We start from the raw sequence: 6,108 nt of genomic DNA, 5'->3' as shown, positions 1-6,108 counted from the left end.
CTCTGCCTGCTCCTGGCCTCCAGGACTCTGAAGCCCCCGGGTTCCAGCTGCTGGATATCTCCGAGCCCTGGATGCCCACGAGAGAGGCGACTTCACGTCAGCGGCCCTGGGCTGAGATTTGAGAACGCGACCCAGTGGAGAATGTTGGAGCCAGATTTTAAAGTCCTTGACTCCCTTCTTCCTGCTACTTCAACTAAATGAGACACGGCAAAATCACAGTACCTGTTTTCATGTTTTTGCCTGATTCATACCCGCTTCTCCTGTGAAGATGGTCTGAAGTAACGCTTGGGTTGCTTCTGACGTTATAATTCATCGTGTAGCTGCGGTAACCGTGGTCCTTGCAACCTCATAAAAATGTTGCCAGCATTGTTTTGACAGTGCCGCTTAATTCTTGGAAGGTAAATCCCAAAGCTTGAGGACCAGCCATCAATACTTTTGTAAACGTTTTCCCCGCCGTTAGGGCCACATCTACCCCTGAGATGTCATAATGTAAAAGCCAAGACGGTTTGGGGATGAGCTGTTTTCAGAGAACACTTAGGGAATGTACTAAGGTAACGCAGATGGACAATTTTGAAAGCATGTCTTAGATACCAGAAAGGGATGAATTGGATTAATATACATATGTTAGAATCCAGTCATTTAAGTACAATTTTCAAATTTTACAGGCACTATGTCGAAAGGGTAGCATTTGTGTTTTGTATTTAGAGTGAGGGCTTATAATAAAGCAAGGCACCTACTTTGGTGGTGAGAACAAAGGGTCTGGGTAGACATTTTCATTTAATTCTTACCAACCTTGTTAGGCTGGTGTTAGCAACATTTAGGAGTGTTGAAATTAAGGCTTAGAGAACTTAAATTTCTTAAAGAGACAGTAAATGACAAAGCCTTTCAGTAATGCCATACCACCACTGTATAATGTGGATTTAGTACTACTGTTGGCCACTTATATGATGGTTATTTATCATGCATCTATTAAACGGGCATATGTGTAGGTCATATACATAATCTATGCGTATGAGCTCCCTGCCCTGAGAGGGCAGTTAGGGGTTTCCATGAGAAGGAAATGGCAGTATAAAACAACTTAAGGTACAAGAGGTGTTACAATGTAGCATCTGTTCATGTCTGGACAATTGCAGTAACCTTATGCACGGTTTTTTACATTCCCTTTATTTCTCTACATCATAGTTCTAGACAGCAGCTAGAGTGATCCCCTTATAACTTGTTACAGAATATGCCACTCCTCTGTGCAGAACGTTTTAGTGGTTTACCATTTTACTCAGATTAAAGTTCACAATTCTTCCTCTGACTTTTAAGACTGAGCTTGCCCTTGATGGGTCATATCCAAGCTACACTTCAGAGCTTTTCTAATCGTAAACAAGCACAGCAAGCGCCAGTGCTTTGTAGCTGTTGTTTCTTCTGTATGGAACACTGCCCTCTCAGATGTCCACAGGGCTTGCTTCCTCATTTTTTTCCAGTCACCGTTCAAATGTCACCTGGCTCTTCTCTGACTACCATGTCAATGAAATATGTTTATATGTCAAATATGAAACGTAGGAAAGGCTATCTGGAGTAGCACTTATTATAGAGTAGGTGTTTCATAAATATTGACTCTCTTACAACACTTTCCATTTTCTCCTGTGATAACCATGTGGTAAACGAAATTAAAGACTTGCAGCTATGAATTGGTTTTATATTTATTTATTTATTAGACAGAGTCTTGTTCTGTCACCCCGGCTGGAGTGCAGTGGCTTATCTTGGCTCACTGCAACATCTGCCTCCTGGGTTCAAGCCGTTTTCCTGTCTCGGCCTCCCGAGTAGCTGCAGTACAGGCATCTGCCACCATGCAGAGCTAATTTGTGTATTTTTAGTAGAGATGGGGTTTTACCATAGTGACCAGGCTGGTCTCAAACTCCTGACCTCAAGTGATCCACCTGCCTTGCCCTCCCAAAGTGCTAGGATTATAGGTGTGAGCCACCATACCTGGCCCTGTGAATTGGTTTTAAATTTTTAAGAAATTAATAATCCTGTAGTGTCAGAAGCCTTTGGTGTCTTGACTCACACCTTCTGAGCATCACCTCTCATTTTTGACTTGGTTGTGGGGGGCAGTTTCATGCAATCTTCCACATACTTCTCCCTGACAGCTTCTCTTCTCCCACCTTTACCAGGCCTCTTTGATTTCTTCCCTGAGAATCTTTGGACTTCCCAGATTCCAGCAGTAACTGTCTCAGCTCCTGCCCTGCACAGCTTTGAAGTGCTGGTAAGTCAATACATGTGGGCCCCTTCAACCAAGGGGTGACAGTTGCTGATGGATAAATGCTCCTGCTCCTTACACTTGAGCAAGAAAGTTTTGTAGGCCATTCTGTGTTTTTCAGAAAGCCCCAGTGAAATGAGTTCTTGTTTCTCATAACAGCAATTTTAACAACACATTTTTGTATTGTGACTCTATCCTCCCTTCTGTTCTCTCATTGTTTCTCACTAGTGTCACATCTCAAATTGCCTGTCCCCACACAAGTAGTTATCTCAGCTTTTGAGGAGAAAGAAGCTAAGAAATTTGGTGTAAGAAGTAAGTCTAGAATGCAGCTCCTAAGAACTCTGGAAGTGAGTTACTTTGCAGTCAGATGACAACAAGGACTTTTTTAGTGATATTAAGAAGAGGACATGCGCATGGCCCAAGAATTAAGGCTCTTTCTTACCAAAGCTGATATGACTACAGCCTCTTTGGATGTTCAGCCCATCAGCAGCAAAGATGGATGGTAAATTGTGTAAGGAGAGCAGGGAGTTGCTTGATTGATTACACAAAAGCTCTTCCTTCTTGGAGAGAGCTATAGTTTGTACTTATGGAACTGACACTTCTCTTGATATGACTGGTCTTGTTCACAGTGCCTCTGCCAGTACCATTATCTGATAGCGTTACAAACACATGATTTTCTTTCCTCCCTGCCTCCCTTCCTTCCTTCCCTCCTTCTTTCCTTTTTTCTTTCCTTCTCTTTTTTTTTTTTCATAGAGTCTCGCTCTATTGCCCAGGCTGGAGTGCAGTGGTGCAATCTTGGCTCACTGACTGCAACCTCCTCCTCCCAGGTTCAAGCCATTCTCCTGCCTCAGCCTCCTGAGTAGCTGAGATTATAGGTGCCTGCCTCCCTGCTTGGCTAATTTTTTTGTATTTTTGGTAGAGACATGATTTCACCATGTTGGCCAGGCTGGTCGTGAACTCCTGACCTCAAGTGATCTGCCTGCCTCAGCTTCCTAAAGTGGTGGGATTATAGGCCTGAGCCATCACGCCCAGCCCAAACACATGATTTTCTAAAATACTGCCTCCAACTAAAGGACACATTTTACGGTAAAAGAGGTGTGACAATGGCACATGACCATGGGATTCCACCCATCCTACCATATGTTGTATCAACTGGAGGAAATTACACATGATTTTCTAAAATATTGCCTCCAACTAAAGGACACACTTTACAGTAAAAGAGGTGTGACAATGGCACATGACCATGGGATTCCACTCATCCTACCATATATTGTATCAACTGGAGGAAATTGGCCTGATAGAACACTGACATTGTTTTGTAAACATCAGCAAGTCTCCTGTTCAGGAACAATGCTCTGATAGGGTTGAGATGCCATCAGTCCTGACACACACACACACACACACACACACACACACACACACACAAACATACACCCCTTGCCCTTGGAAAGTTTGGTGGAGTTAACACCCCCAGGCAATGACCCAGCAATGGGGAATGGGCACTGTGGATAAATGTCTGCCTTCCATTTCCCAGGGGGGCAATTTTTGGAAGGCTTTCTTTTTGTTTTTTAGGATGCCCTAGATAATCAAGTCCTGTGACTTGGGGGGGACAGAAAGAGAAACCACCAATGGAGATTAGAAGAAGTAGCTATTGACATAGGATGAGTGTAGGAATGTATGGTTTTCTAAAAGCCAAGTGAAGACAGTGTTTAAAAGAGGAAGGAGTGTCAATTCGCGTTACTTAGTCATGTGTCTATGAAGAATCACATGACTTTAGGTTCTAGTGTCTGATTACATTTAAACCCTTGTACCACCCCTTGCTGTTTGAGTGTCTTCATGCAAATTTCTTAAATCCTCTAAGTCTCCATCTCCCCATCTGTGAAATGGGAATGATAATAGTACCTATGTGGTAAATTGTGGTGGTGAGTAAGTGAAAGAGGTTTAAAGATGGTTAAATGGTTAGCACAATGCCTATTATCTGACAAACACTTAGTAAAAGTTAGCTGTTAATATTCTTATTAATATTACTTACTATCATTAAAATCATCTATTTATATATAGTTATCAGTTGTCACTTTTCTAGCTTTTCCATAAGGAATAGGTTATATAGCATTTTCAAACTTGGAAGTTCATTGATAGATATATGGTTCCAGATGCATTGAGCAGAAAAACTAGTTAATTTGATTTTCATTAAATAGCCATTTAATAAATAGTTATTGAGCACTTACTCTGCATGCTACTGGGTATTGGGGATAGGTGGATGACAAGACAGACATGGATCCCTGCCCTCACAAAGCTCACAGCCTTGTGTGGTAGAGACAATTAATTACACAAGTAATTACAGTGTGATTTGTGTTAATGATAAGGGAACTAGCTACAGGATGCAATGGGAGCTATAGGCTATGCTAATGAGGCTATGATTATAGATTCAGTTCCCCTGTAAGTTGCTTGACTTCTAGGCCTATCAGCTTACCTCTTCTGTCTCCTAAATGCATAGAGGTTCACAGAACTGGGCCACCTGGACATCAGCCCTGACTCCTCTTCTTTCCCAGCACTGATAATTGGCGTGGTGCAAAATTCTTCATAAAGAGGCAGCATATGTAATGAGATGGAGAAATATTTTTCTTGTTGAACAGCTGGCTTTTGAATCACTTTTGGGTCAAAGTTTCTGTATTTTGTTTTTGTTTGTTTGTTTGTTTGAGGCTGAGTCTTGCTCTGTCACCAGGCTGGAGTGCAGTGGTTCGATCTTGGCTCACTGCAACCTCCGCCTCCTGGGTTCAAGCGAGTCTCCTGCGTCAGCCTCCCGAGCAGCGAGACAACAGGTGCCTGCCATCATGCTCAGCTAATTTTTGTATTTTTGGTAGAGACAGGGTTTTACCACGTTGGCCAGGATGGTCTTTATCTTTTGACTCATGATCTGCCCACCTTGGCCTCCCAAAGTGCTGGGATTGCAAGCATAACCCACCATGGCTGGTCTTGTTTTGTTTTTGTAAGGAGTAATTTGATTAGTCTCTTAGAAGATTATTCTTAAACTGCTTTCCCTGGAGAGTTAGTCCTATTAACATGAAGTTCTTTTTACTTCCAGAACAGTGCCATCCAATGGGAATATAATGTAAGCCATGGAGGCTACTTTAAATTTTCTGCTAGTTACATTAAAAAGGTGAAATGAGGCCTGGTGCAGTATATCACACCTCTAATCCCAGCACTTTGGGAGGCCAAGGCAGGCAGATCACTTGAGGTCAGGAGTTTGGGACCAGCCTGGTCAACATGGTGAAACCCCATCTCTACTAAAAATTAAAAAAAATAAGCAAGGCGTGGTGATGGGCACCTGTAATTCCAGTTACTCAGGAGGCTGAGGCAGGAGAATGGCTTGAACCAGGGAGGCAGAGGTTGCAGTGAGCCAAGATCATGCCGTTGCTCTCCAGCCTAGGGAACAGTGAGATGCTGTCTCAAAAAAAGAGGGTGAAATTAATATAAATAATGTATTTATTAAACTCAGTACAACCAAAATATTATCATTTCAACATGCAATCAATATAAAAAGTTGTTAATGAGATGTCTTAGCATCATTTTTTTTTAATACAAAATCTTGGAAATGCAGGGTGTATTTCATACTTGCAGCACATTTCAGTTTGGACCAGCCATATTTCAAGTGCTTAGTAGCATGTATGACTGCTATCTACGACTCTGGGCAATGGAATTTTAGAACAATTTAATTCTTGTTCACCATTTGGAAGGTGATGGAGTTTAAAGTGCTAGAGAAAATCCAGGCTGGGCACAGTGGCTCACATTGCCTGTAATCCCAGCACTTTGGAAGGCCAAGGCAGGCAGATCTCTTGAGTCCAGGAGTTCAAGACCAG

Source organism: Cebus imitator, unplaced genomic scaffold, assembly GCF_001604975.1.
Source record: "Cebus imitator isolate Cc_AM_T3 unplaced genomic scaffold, Cebus_imitator-1.0 Scaffold43, whole genome shotgun sequence".
Classification (NCBI taxonomy): domain Eukaryota; kingdom Metazoa; phylum Chordata; class Mammalia; order Primates; family Cebidae; genus Cebus; species Cebus imitator.
The sequence above is the reverse complement of the archived record's forward strand: the minus strand, read 5'-3'. Positions refer to the sequence as shown.